The sequence below is a fragment of the Lipotes vexillifer genome, unplaced genomic scaffold (genome assembly GCF_000442215.2).
Source record: "Lipotes vexillifer unplaced genomic scaffold, Lipotes_vexillifer_v1.1 scaffold251, whole genome shotgun sequence".
Taxonomy (NCBI): domain Eukaryota; kingdom Metazoa; phylum Chordata; class Mammalia; order Artiodactyla; family Lipotidae; genus Lipotes; species Lipotes vexillifer.
Window position 1 is genome coordinate 1,412,447 of NW_006770868.1, and position 13,301 is coordinate 1,425,747.

The 13,301-nt window shown below is 56.2% G+C and overlaps 1 protein-coding gene and 1 pseudogene across 1 annotated transcript in view; one reads left to right on the forward strand and one right to left on the reverse strand.

Moving 5' to 3' along the window:
* BCAS4 (breast carcinoma amplified sequence 4) overlaps positions 1–13,301 on the reverse strand; it is a 62,570-nt gene that overhangs the window by 1,995 nt on the left and 47,274 nt on the right. The gene's annotated exons all lie outside the window — the stretch shown is intronic.
* LOC103068651 (ferritin heavy chain pseudogene) lies at positions 5,736–6,477 on the forward strand (annotated as a pseudogene).

Sequence of the window (13,301 nt, forward strand, 5' to 3'; positions counted from 1 at the left end):
AGGGAAAGTCTGTGTGTGTGTGTGATAAGTGTTTTAGAAAGAGCAGAGACTAGACTGTAGGGGAAACGGGACCAGAGTGGAAGCTGTTGCAGGCAGGCGTCCCTTAAAGGTGAGAGCGGCTGGATTTGGGGTGAGAGCGAACAGATTCTAATGTCTGAGCCCCGAAGCCCTGAACTACCGCACCCCCCAGCCCTCTCTCTCCTGCAGAAGGAAACCACCAAAGGGCTTCAGATAAGGTGGACCGCACTCGGGCACTCGGGTGTCTGGGGACCGCTTACCTCCCTGAGTCTCCATGCACATCTGGAAAGCCAGGACGAACAATTCACCTTGGCCAAGGGTCTGCCTCACAAAAGGGCACAGGGAACATTGAACCAGTCAGCCCCGGGTCAGCCACTCTCGGCTCAGCCCGCTTGGGGGATACTCGGGACGTGTTTGTACCCCCTTCTCCCAGCACCTTCCCGGGGCTGCCACCCACCCCTGTGGGCTGGACTTGAGTCCTCTGACAGCGCTGTGACCAAAACACAACAGGGAAACGAGCCCCAAGATGCATCTCACAGCCTGAGGGATGCAGTCTGTGGATAAGCCATCGTTTTAGAATATCCTCACCCAGTTCCTCCTGAGAACTGGCCGTTGTAGTATCTAGAAAATGCACGATTCAAGTAATGACAGTTCAAAGACCAGCTCCCTTGTCCTGACACATGGCTTGGGGGCCAAGGTACACTTGGTGATCCTGAAAAGACAGGTTCCTTTCTCTCCTGGTCTCAGGACTCAGGCAAGGCCTCACGGGCCCCGAGGGTGAGTGGCCAGGCCAGGCCAGAGCCGGTGTCCCTCTCCTGGAGATCCTGGGCCTCTGGACTCCCTGTTCTTTGTCAAATGGTTCTCCCAACAGGGATGGGGCTTCTGCCTCCTCCCTGAAGGAGACAGGCTTCCGAGAAAGGAGAAAATCAATATAATTATGAAGGAACCAAGGAGAAGTAATCCTAAGAGACCCCTTAGCAGCTTTAGATATAATCGTATCTTGAGTTCCAGCGAGATCTAATGCAAGCAGTGGTGGCATCTTTGCTGGTGATGGAGTGGAAACGTCCTTCCTGCACTCAGAAAGCAAGGAGAAGGGGAACGCAGGGAGAGGTGAGCCTTCTGCCAGCGCCCAGCCAGGCGGCACTGTGGATTATTAGACAGCAGCTACGCGTGCTCGCCAGGACCCCACAGGGGCCCAGGAGAATGAGCCACTCCAAACAAGCTTGCTTCCCTTTTCAAAGGGGCCCCCAGCCGGGAAGGTGGCGAGGAAGGCCGCAGAGGCTGGTGCAGCTCTATGCTGGCCCTGGACCAAGCCCCTGCCAACATCTTGAGGCACGTGGAAAATCTGTGGGAAAGTGACTCACAGCTCATTGGAGATCTGGGCCTGCAGTCAGCCAGGAAGGGGGGCCCTGAGCTGAGCCGGGGGCTCCGAATGTGGCCACTTCAGCCCCAAACGCTGCTCTTGGAGAGCGGGTGGGCATGGGAAGGGCATGGGATGTTATTTGGGCCTGTGCAGCCTCCACGTCCCATTCTGGTATCAGCATCTTGGCCGTCTTGGGGAATCACTGCTGCCAGCTCCCCAGCAGAGCTGCTCTGCCCACCTCCACAGCTGAAGGATGAGTAAGAGGAGGCCTGACCCACCTGGGCCGTGATTGGTCCAGGAGTGAGCAGGCGACCCCAGCTCACCCAATGAGAAGCAGCCTTGGGACTCTGGCTCTTGGGACAGGGCTACGTCCTGCCCCCGTCCCCCCTTCCCAGGTCCCAGTGAGGACGCGCCGAGAGCCTGGCAGTCACTTCTGACACACTGAGGGGCCTGCCTGCGAGTGAAGCCAACACAAGGAAGCCGAGCTGGGAGGGGAAGCAACACAGAGTCCAACGGTATCATCTGAGCACCTGAATCAAATTTTGCCTGAGGTTAGTGTCACCTTGGGACCTTTCCCGTTCTTGAGACCACGGGATTCTCTTCTTTGCTTAAGCCAAGGTGACCTGGGCTGTTGTCACTTGCAACCAAGCCTCCTGCCTAAAGCAAAGAATAAATCCACAGTAGTGCGGACAAGCGCTTGGAAACCAGTGGCGGAATCAGCAGATGAGGGCCAGCGTGTGAGGCTAAAAACAGCCAGAGGCCCCAGATGTTGTCAGGGTAAGCAGGACCACACACCGGAGGCCAGGCCCCAGTCGCAGGCACCCCAGGACGCCAAGGAAACCCAGCCCTCTCACACCTATTTTCTCTTGGATTCTGAGGATGACCTGCAACAGGAGGAGTTGTCCCCATCTCAGAGGTCACAGGGGCCAAGGAACCACAGAGCCGGGGTCCACTCAGGCCTCTCCGGCTCCAGGTCCAGCCCCCGCCCATCGCCCTACTGGGTTCCTGCCTAGAACCCAAATCCGGGAGAATCTCAGAAGGGACTTCAGAGAGCTCCCCCTTCCCCCCCCCGCACCAGCAGCTGGTACTGAGATTCTTCCCCAGGGGCGGCCAGGTAAGCCAGGAGGACTGTCCAACTCCCTGGCGCTTGCTCCAGGCTCCCACCCTCGCCTGCAGGCGGGAAGGTTCCACCAGCGGGACAGGATGGGAGGCACAGAAACCTGACACCACAGGTCCAGGGCTCCGCCGCCCTCCCTCCCAGTCCCCCCACGCCCCCACCAGCCCAAGCTCCCAGCTGGAGGAGGGCCTCTGGAGCTGGGGCGCTGGGCCTGGCATGCTCTCCTGGGTCTACACAGCCTCCCACATCTTCCTCACTTCCACCCCGGACCCCCGAGTTCCCAAACCTGCGGCCCACACACCAGATGCATGTGTGTGCTTGGTCGGCTGCATGATTTTTAAAAACTGGAATTAACTGCAAACATGTAAAAAGTCAGCAGATTTCTCAGGAAAACCAGACTGCCAGCTAGCTACTCTTGGAAAATCAGATGATCTGGAAGCTCCCGGTGGCTGGGCAGAGGAGCTGCGGGTGCTCCCCTGTGGGCCCCAGGGCCCACGGGGCCACGTCACCTTTCTGGAAACTGCTGCTTCCGGTGGTCGATGCCTCGGGGTTGGCCCTCTGGGCTGTCTGCACCACCAAGCAGCTCCTTTCCTGACAAAGCCCCCAGATGGCTGCTGAAGCACGTGGCAAGGGGGAGCCTCGGGCCAGCTTGGCTTCAGGGTCTCTCCTCTGAAGCCCCCCAGTCGGATCACTGTCTGCCCACCCACCTCAGGGCCTGTGCCATCTGCCCACTCCTAGCCCCCAGAAATCCCACACGGCCCCTCGTGAGTCCTAGCCCGCCTCGTAGCTCCCTCTTGGAAGCCCCAGCTACACATTCCCGATCCTGGGCTGCTTTCTCTGTTTTTGTTTTGTTTTTTTTAAATTTTACTTATTTATTTTTATACAGCAGGTTCTTGTTAGTTATCTACTTTATACATATTAGTGTATATACGTCAATCCCAATCTCCCTGGACTGCTTTCGGTTCAGGCCAGCATCAGCACACTTGTTCTGCAAAGGGCCAGATGGTAAATATTTGCAAAGCCCCATAGTCTCTGTCACAGCTACCCAGCTCTGCCCTCCCAGCACCAAAGCAGCCATAGGCAACGTGCAAAGTAATGGCATGGCTGTGTGCCAATAAAACTTTATTTACAAAGATGGGGGCAGGCCAGACTTGTTTATTTCAGTTTGCCCCAGAATTAAATCTATCTTCCTAAATAGAACAGGAATGACAAACCCATCTCTGTGTCTCCCATGCAAGTGGGCACTAAGTGATAGGTCACCAGTCATAGGCTGCAGGATTTAGGCCCAGGCCCACCTTGCTGACTGTCCCCAGGCCGGAGTTTTATTTGGTTGGCTGCTCCTGGCTCACTAAGCATCCTCCACCTCAAAAGAAAGGCCACACCGCTGTCCCACGTGTGGGCCAGGTTCTGAGGTTCCCAAGTGTGGGTCATCCTCTGGGAGGCTGAGGCCTCAGGCTGACCATGGGTGGAAGCTCAGGTAGCCAGAGACTCACCCTCATCCCCCAGGTTACCAGGCACCTCCAGCCCCAGGGGACTTGGGAGAGGCCCATCCTACTGGGAAAACAACTACACTTCCTGTGGCCCCAGTTGCACACATTATCTCTAACCCTCCAGCACTCCTTCAAGGCAGAGGTTTCTCATCCCCTTGAGCCTCACTTTCCTCTCTGTAAAATGAGGATAATACCGTCGACTTCATGGAGTCCTGCCTGGAGCACAGCAGTGATGCTGGAGGTGCTGTACCCACCTCGGGACCATGAGGACAAAAGCCACCGGCTAAGGATGGTAGGGCAGTAGCCAGGAGAATCAACTGGCCACTCAGGACTTCTTGTCACATGAGGGAAAAACACAAACACTATTTGGTTAAACCACTTCAGTCAGGTTTCTGTTATGCCGCCGAACACAGCCTGATGGGCACGTGCTATTACTCTCACCATCACTCCAGTTAATAGCAAGTTGCCCAAGGTGGCACAGGTAGTAAATGGGTGGAGCCAGGACTCAGCCCAGGTTGTTTGTATGATGAAATGGAATGATCACCAAAAAAGTGAAAACTTGTAGATCTCAAAATAGTTCCAAAAGGTAGAAGGGAATTCCGAATAACTGACGTATGCATTGCCCCCTCCAGGAGCTCCACTCCCCTTGAGTGGGCGCTGCGCGCGGTGACTTGCTTCCACAAAGTAGAGTAGGGAGGCGGGGGTGGAGGCGGGAGTAACAGCCTGGTGGAGACACCTGGCAAACACTGCCTCGGCCAGAGGGTCATGGTCAATGTCATCAGTGCTACGTCATGTTGACAGCATGTCCCCGGGATCTGATGTGATGAGAAGGGTACTTTACCTCTGTGGTCTTCCCCCCCAAACCCATAACCCCAGTCTAACCACGAGAAAAACATCAGATCAGCTCTAATTGAGGGACAGTGTACAAAATACCTAACCAATAATCCTCAAAACTGTCAAGGTCATCAAAAACAAGGAGAGTCTGAGAAGCCGTCATAAACCAGAGGTGGCTAAGGAGACGTGACGACTAAATATAACAGGGAACAGAAAAGGACGTTAGGGCAAAACTAGTGCAATCTGAATAAACTGCGGAGGTTAGTTAATAGCCGTGTATCGAGGTGGGTCCTTTAGCTGAGACAACGTACCACAGTAAAACAAGATGTTAACAATACAGAAAACTGCGTGAGGGATATATGGGAACTCTCTGTATTATCATAGCAACTTGTCTCTAATTCTAAAATAAAAAATTCTATTGGGTGGGAGAGGGGTGGAGGGAAGCAGACAGAGAAGAAACATCTCCGTCCATCAGCACAGACCAAGCCCCCGGCCTCTCTCACTTCAACCACAGTGACCGAGTAGTGAGCACTTCTTGAGTGCCCAGCCCGTTGGTGGGCCCTGCAGGCTCCCGGCCCATTCGTGCCCACAGCCGCTGAGAGAGGCAGGTGTCCCTACTCCCATTTTCCAGAAGGGGAAACTGAGGCTCAGAGAGACACTTGCCCAAGATCACCCAACTGGGAACTGGCAGAGCTGAATTCAAACCCAGGCCCGCCCTGCCCCAGCACTGAGCCAGGACACAGGTGGCCCTGGGGCTGAGTGGGGCTGGGGGCTGAGCTCTCGCCCAGGACCTGGGATGTCCCTCCAGCGTCTGCTTGCCGACCTTGGGACCCTCAGGAGCGCCCCCTTTAGTCTATTCAGAGATCACAAACGGGCGGCCTTTGGGTAGCGTCTGGCCCGCAGGCATGACTGGATGGGCTTATGCAAATTAAAAAATGAGTTACCTGAGTCCTCGCGGAGAGTCGCCGGGGTTTCCGGCTTCAACAGCGCTTGGACGGAACCCGGCGCTCGTCCCCCGCTCCGGCCGGCCACTCAGAGCCAGCCCTCGCCACCACCTCACAGCGCCCTCCGACAGCCCCAAGGTCCCCGCCACCGCTTCTGCTCAGCCGCCCGCCATGACGACCGCGTCCCCCTCGCAGGTGCGCCAGGGCTCGGAGGCCGCCATCAGCCGCCAGGTCAACCTGGAGCTCTACGCCTCCTACGTCTACCTGTCCATGTCGTACTATTTTGACCGCGATGATGTGGCTTTGAAGAACTCTGCCAAATACTTTCTTCACCAATCTTGTGAGGAGAGGGAACATGCTGAGAAACTGATGAAACTGCAGAACCAACGGGGAGGCCGAATCTTCCTTCAGGATATCAGGAAGCCAGACCGTGATGACTGGGAGAATGGGCTGAATGCAATGGAATGTGCGCAACACTTGGAAAAAAGTGTGACTCAGTCACTACTGGAACTGCACCAACTGGCCACGGAGAAAAATGACCCCCATTTGTGTGACTTCATTGAGACTCATTATCTGAATGAGCAGGTGAAATCCATTAAAGAATTGGGTGACCACGTAACCAACTTGCGCACGATGGGGGTCCCCGAATCTGGCATGGCACAGTATCTCTTTGACAAGCACACCCTGGGAAATAGTGATAATGAGAGCTAAGCCTTAGGCTGGCTTCCCGTAGCCACAGGGGTGACCTCCCTGGTCACCAAGGCAGTGCATGCACGTTTGGGTTACCTTTACCTTTTCTGTAAGTTGTACCAAAACATCTACAAGTCCTTTCCTTAGTACCATTCCTTCAAATAAAGTAATTTGGTACCCAGGAAAAAAAAAAAAAAAAAAAAGAGTTGCCTGCCAACATGGAAGAACCAGGATGGTTCAGATAAACATCAAGGGCTTCCCTGGTGGCACAGTGGTTGAGAGTCCACCTGCCGATGCAGGGGACACGGGTTCGTGCCCCGGTCCGGGAAGATCCCACATGCCGCGGAGCGGCTGGGCCCGTGAGCCATGGCCGCTGAGCCTGCGCGTCTGGAGCCTGTGCTCCGCCATGGGAGAGACCACAACAGTGAGAGGCCCACGTACCGCAAAAAAAATAATAATAATAAAAAAAAATAAACATCAAGTTCCTGTTTCTCTTGAACAATGTAGCTACCTGGCCGCACTGGGCCCATATTCCTGCGGGGTGCGTCCAGCTGGCCCCTCTCCACTGGGCATGTGCTGTCAGGCTTGCCACTGTCCCTGCCAGGCCTGACTCACCTGTCCACAGGACCTGCCGAGCCCCGCGGGCATCTGAGCTGGCAGCGGCTCCAGGCTCACGTCACCGTGGGGCTGTCGAGGAGCTGGATGCTTCCCATCCGTGGCCCAGGCCCCCTGGGGTGGGGACGGCCCGCCTGGGCCGCTGCCGAGACCAGCGGCTGCTGCCCTATACCCGAGGTCCCCTCCAGTGCACTCCAGGGCCCGGGAGGCAGGTATGGCAATGGGGCCGTTTTGTGGAGGGGAAAGCTGGCTCGGAGGGGACAGCGTAGGCCGCGTGCCCAGGGTCACACGGAGTCAAGCGGGCTCCTCTGAGCTCCTGGCACCGGCCCCCACCTCAGCCAGCCTGCACGGCCCTCACCGCGGGTCCTGGCCTCCCTCCTCGGCCCCCCTCACAGGCTCTCTGCGGCTCAGACCACGCCTGCCCGTCCTGCCTGCAACGTCTGTGTCTGCTCCAGGGCCCCCAGGCTTCCACCCTGACAGCTGGGAGCAGAGCCCCTGCCATTTCTCTTAAGCAGCCCTGCATGTCCGCTCCTGCCGGTAGGGCTGGACTGGCCGGCCTCACGGTGGCTGCACGGGAGCTGCCCTCCTGCCCCTGCCTCTGCCATCCCGGTCACCTCGGCTGCTGGTGGCAGCGGGAGGCTGCTGCAGCCCTGGCGACAGGAACAGGGCTGGGGGCTCCCAGATGGGGCAGCCCCTACCCAGGGGGACCCCAGCAGCAGGGACAAGCTAGTGTAATCTTGTTAGAGGCGGTGCTGACCCCGGCAGCAGCCCTAGACGGCTTCCAGGTCCCCGTGGATTCGGCTTTTAGCTGGAGGAAAAGCTTTAACACGGAAACCAGCAGAGAAGGAGCCCCAGAAGTTCTGCCAAGATACTGGCTACTAAATTCAAACTCATATGGGGCCTAGGAGGAAAGACAGGACACCAGGTAGGCGGAGTCATGGCACAGCCCCCTCCAGAACTAGGTCTCTGACCCGGAGTCTGATCTCTCCAACCTTGGCCCCTCTGCCCACCGCCCCGGGCCCTCTGCCCTCCCAGCACCATCTCCTGGAGGAGGGAGGTGTCTGCCCTGGTCTTTGCTTCTCATCACCCGGCCACTGAGTGTAACTGTCTAATTACCATGCACTTAAATGTATATTGGGCACCTGCTACATTCCAGAGACTCAGATCTGAAGATCACAAGGCTCTTTGCAGACGAGCAAACTGAGGCCTTCAGGGCTCAGCTGACTCACTGTGGGTCCACCCACCAACTGGAACCTCAGTCAACCCAGGTTGCCCAAACCGGCAAGCTGGGGGCCACCCGACTTCCCACGACACACCCAGCCCATCCTCAACCCCCTCTGCTAATTCTTCCCCAGCCCCTCTCCCCCTCGCCACTGCCACCCCGTCGCCCAGCCTCTGCTCTTGCCCTCAGCTCTTTCTCCACGTGGCAGCCTGAGGGGCCGTCTTAAAAAACAAGTCTGATCCTCCAGTAAGTCCCGCACTGTAGTTAGAATAAAATCCAGCTCCTCCACGAGGCCTTCAGGCCCTGCCACCGTGGTCCCCAACCCGTGAGCAGTCCTCAGGCGTGTCCTGCTTGGCTTCCACTGGGCTAAGTTTACTAGCACTGTTGTCTGTTTGGTTGTTGGTGTTCTCATACTTTTGAATGAAATGCCATTTCTCTTTAAAAAAAGGATTTCAAGCTTCCCTTTAAAAAAATCTCAAGCTCTGGGCCACTGGAGAGTGATGGGCAACTGGCACTGAGCAGCGGCCCCTCCTTCCAGGAGATGCGTGCTCTCGCCTGTGCGGTCCGCCGGCCACATCGCTGTGGCCACCTGTCTGCCAGCTGTCTGCCACCTTGGAGCTGGGGGGATTTGACCCCAGATCCACATGATCCAGCCTGATTCTCTAAACTCCGTCTGTCACCTCCCATCACTCACAACCCTCCAGCCTGGGGCCTTCTTTCTGTTCCTGGATCTCACCAGGGTCTGCTTGACGGGAGACCTTGGCACCTGCTGTCCCCCCAAGGCCTTTCCACAAGGTCTTCCTCTGCTGGTTCCTTCCTTCCTTCAGACTCTCCTAAGGGAGGCCCAGTTTCATCTGTGTCACCTTCCCTCCTTCACGGCAGCACTGTGGAGCCTAGCCTGTTTACCTCTCTCCTCGGTTACCACCCGGCTCCCCACCAGGCCGAGCTCCATCGGGACGGGAAACAAGCCAGTCATTAGGGCCAGGGCCCCAGCAGCAGCTGGAGCCTGGCACACAGGAGACACTCAGGCAACGGGAAACGGATGAATCTTCTCACCACCCCAGGCAGAGCAGGAAGGGCCTGGGGGTTGGCCTTTCGCCAAGTCAGGGCCCCGGAGCCTGAGACCAACGATGACAATCACGTCTCCAGCTGAGGACGCCTGGTCGGACCCATTCTGGAGTCTCGGGGTGGCTCAAGGCTGGTGACCCCACCCTGGCCAGGTCTGTGACCCACTTTAAAAATAGAGCACACATAGGGGCTTCCCTGGTGGTCCAGTGGGTGGGTGAGACTCCGCGCTCCCAATGCAGGGGGCCCGGGTTCGATCCCTGGTCGGGGAACTGGATCCCACACGCACGCCGCAACGAAGATCCTGTGTGCCGCGACAGAGACCCGACGCAGACTAAATAAATAATCATTAAAAATAGACTTAGGGCTTCCCTGGTGGCGCAGTGGTTGGGAGTCCGCCTGCCGATGCAGGGGACACGGGTTCGTGCCCTGGTCCGGGAAGATCCCATGTGCCGCGGAGCGGCTAGGCCCACGAGCCATGGCCGCTGAGCCTGCGCGTCTGGAGCCTGTGCTCCGCAACGGGAGAGGCCACAACAGTGAGAGGCCCGTGTACCGCAAAAAAAAAAAAAAAAAAGATTTAAAAAAATAGATAAATAAATAAAAAGCACACAGGGGACTTCCCTGGCGGTCCAGTGGTTAGAACTCTGCGCTTCCACTGCAGGGGCACAGGTTCGATCCCAGGTCAGGGAACTAGATCCCGCATGCATTCCATGAGCCACAACTAAGGAGCCCACGTGCCGCAACGAAGGAGCCCCCGTGCTGCAACAAAGGAGCCCTGAAGCCACAACTAAGACCCCATGCAACGAAAGAAATATTTAAAAAATAATAATAATAAATAAATAAGAAAATAAAACTCATTCACGGCAGCATATGTGAAGCACTGAAGGGAAAAACACAGATAATGAGCTATTAAATAATAATACTAATGTCACTGATAATAATAGTAATAATGGCAGCTAAACCTTACATTATCTCAGTCACTGTTCACAACAATCCTATGCAGAGGATAGGACTGTAAATCCCATTTTACAGATGTGGAGACTAAGACGCAGCAAGCTTAAGATCCACTCAAAGCATGACGCTTGCAAGTGATGGGCAGGGCCGGCCTCATGGCTTGGTCTGATGCTCTGCTGTCACCATCTTGAAATTCTTAGTAAGTTCTGACAAAGGGGCCCCAGATTTTCATTTTGCTCTGCACCCGCCAATTCTGTAGCGGGTCGTGGTGACAGAGATGGATTCCAAACTGGGAACAGTGTTCTCCATCCTCAGAAAGGTCACTCAGGATCAGCTCTGTGCACAGCACGGAGCCAGCGCTCCTGGCTAAGAAAACATCATGGGGCAAAGGGTGGCCGCAGGATCAATGGTAGAGTTTGGGGGGACATCAGTGGATGGATTTGGCTGGAGCTGGGACTGTCATACTCTTGGCTTAGAGCAGGGAAAGGAAGATCCTTTTCCAGGCCAGGGCAACAAACCAGCTGCCCATGCCCAGCGGCATGCTCAGCCGAGTGGCCTCCCTGTCAAACGGAGATTCTCCACGTTCACGTCCGTGAGCCCACACCAACAGCTGGGCAGGGCCCAGCAGCTGGCGACTGTCACACCAGAGCCGTACACTTCTCACTCTGATGCTGATCATCAATAGAATCCTCAAGGTTTTGCTGGCTGACCTCGAAGGTGGTTGACTCCACAAAAGAATGTTAGAAATAGCACCAATTAGCTCTGGGAAGCAGAAAGCAAACACAGACACAATCGACCATTCTGTCGGGATCCCAAACGTGGGCAGCTGTTCTCCATTAAATAAACAAGCCAACAGGGCAAACACAGAAGCGTCCACCGGGACCAGCAGGCGTTCAGAAGCCGCCCGCGGGCCCACCTCTCGCCCCTGCCCAGAAAGACTCTCCACCCAGGACTGCAGGAACCTGCTTCTGAGGCAACGCCCGGACTGCCACCTGGGCCCCTTCTCTCCCACTCCAGGCATCTGGGTGGCCTCAGGAGCCCTTCCCAATCCACCCTTGACTCAGACACTGGTGCCCTCAGAGCTCCAGCCTGGTCTCAGCCCCAGCCCGTTCTTTGCCACCGGGTGGCCTGTGAGCCTCAGACGGTTACCGTCACTGCACCAATCCCATCTCTGCAGCCCCAGAGGCCCGGGCACTGATTTCACGAAGCCCCTTCACAGGAACTCACCTCATGCACTGTCCTGGTCGGACCAGGACGTTTCATCCATTGGGCCCCCTGAGCGTGGAAAGGGATGGTTTCCAAAGTCTGGGAAATAACGTTTGAGAGCGAGAGAAAGGAAAAGAGGGAGAGACAGAGAGCTCGGTGGACACGGAGATGAAGGTAATTAGAGCAGGAGAAGGAGACACAGACAAAGGGAGGCAGAGGCAGAAACAAACGACCAACAAACAAAACCCAAGAGAGAAAAAAATATAAAAGAGAGAGAACTGAAATCGATAGAGATGTGGAAACCAGATGGGGGGGGGGGTTTCAGAAAGAGGGGAAATAGATGAAAAGGAGGAGGAAAAAGATGGAGGAGAGAGGGGAAAATGAGGAAATAAGAGAGGAAAGGAGAGGGAAGCGATGAGTAGCCCTGACAGGAAAGTGAGGCAGCCAGGAGGCGGCGGCAGCGGTGGGGACCAGGGCGCGGGGAGCGGACTGTGTTGGGAGCTGGGGAGTCGGTCCACGGGTTCAGGGCCTCTCCGGCCCCGAACCCTGTCAGTGTGCACGCAGGGACACAGAAAGACTCCCCACCCTCACCCCGCCTTAAACCCCATCCCTGTGTCAAAGAAATAACAATATTCTGAAAGGACAAGGCCGTCTCAGAAGACAGGTCAGTCTCTGTTGAATGGACTCCATCTGGACTGAGGGGCAACACTTTGCTCTTTTCTCACTTTACTCGGGACTCCTGGAAACCTCTCGTCTGCACCCTCCACCCCAGGGAGGAGCTCTTGGCCTCATCGGGGTCCCCAACTTCCCTGGCTGCAAAGCGAGAAAACAGGGAGAGAGATCCTGAGGTGCCCCCCACCCATCCCATCCAGCCCAGGCCTCCAGCCCTGCATCAGCCTGGCGGCCCCCGCAGCCACCTCTTCCCATCTCTCAGGCATGGCTGCATCCCCTGTGCCTAGAACAGCACCTGGTACACAGCAGACGCTTAATCGGTACGTGCTCACTCCGCCTCCTTGGGTGATCCCATTCAGCCTCAGAGCTAGGGCCTCGGGCTCCACCTGAAAAGGCATCCAGACGGACTCGATTCACAAGGCAACTTGGATGAATCTCCGGGGAATTACGCTGGGTGAGAAAAGCCAATCCCAAAAGGTTACATGCTGTATGACTCCATTTATAGAGCATTTTGGAAAGAGCGAAATTTTAGAAATGGGGGACGGACTCGTGGCTGCCAGGGGCTGGGCGAGGGCTCAGGGAAGGAGGGTGGGGGTGGTCGTGAGAGGACCTGAGAGACCCCTGTGGGGCTGGGACAGTCCAGAGTCAGGAGACAGGAGCCTCAGTCAGATAAACTGTACAGAATGGATGCAACCGTATAGAACTTAAAACGCACACAAGTGAGTCCAGGTAAAACTGGGGCCATCCCAGTGCGAGCAGCACGTCGTATCCAGGTCGATATCAGGGTTGTGACGTTGTACCACGGTTTTGCAAAATGTTACCATTGGGGAAAACCGGGCAAAGCGAACGAGGGCGCTGTCTCTGTATTGTTTCTCATATTAGCTGCCTGTGAATCTGTAATTGCCTCAGTAAAGAATTTCAATTAAAGACACACACGCGTTTCCCCACCTCCACCCTGGTCCCTAGCCCAGGCCACCAGCATCTATCTCCCTCTGGACCATCCCAGCAGCTGCAACCACCCAACCTCCACCCTTGCACTGCCAGCATCTTCCCCCACATTTCAAAACCTTGCATGGGCCCCACGCCCTGCTCCATCCACTCCCCCCCCCAC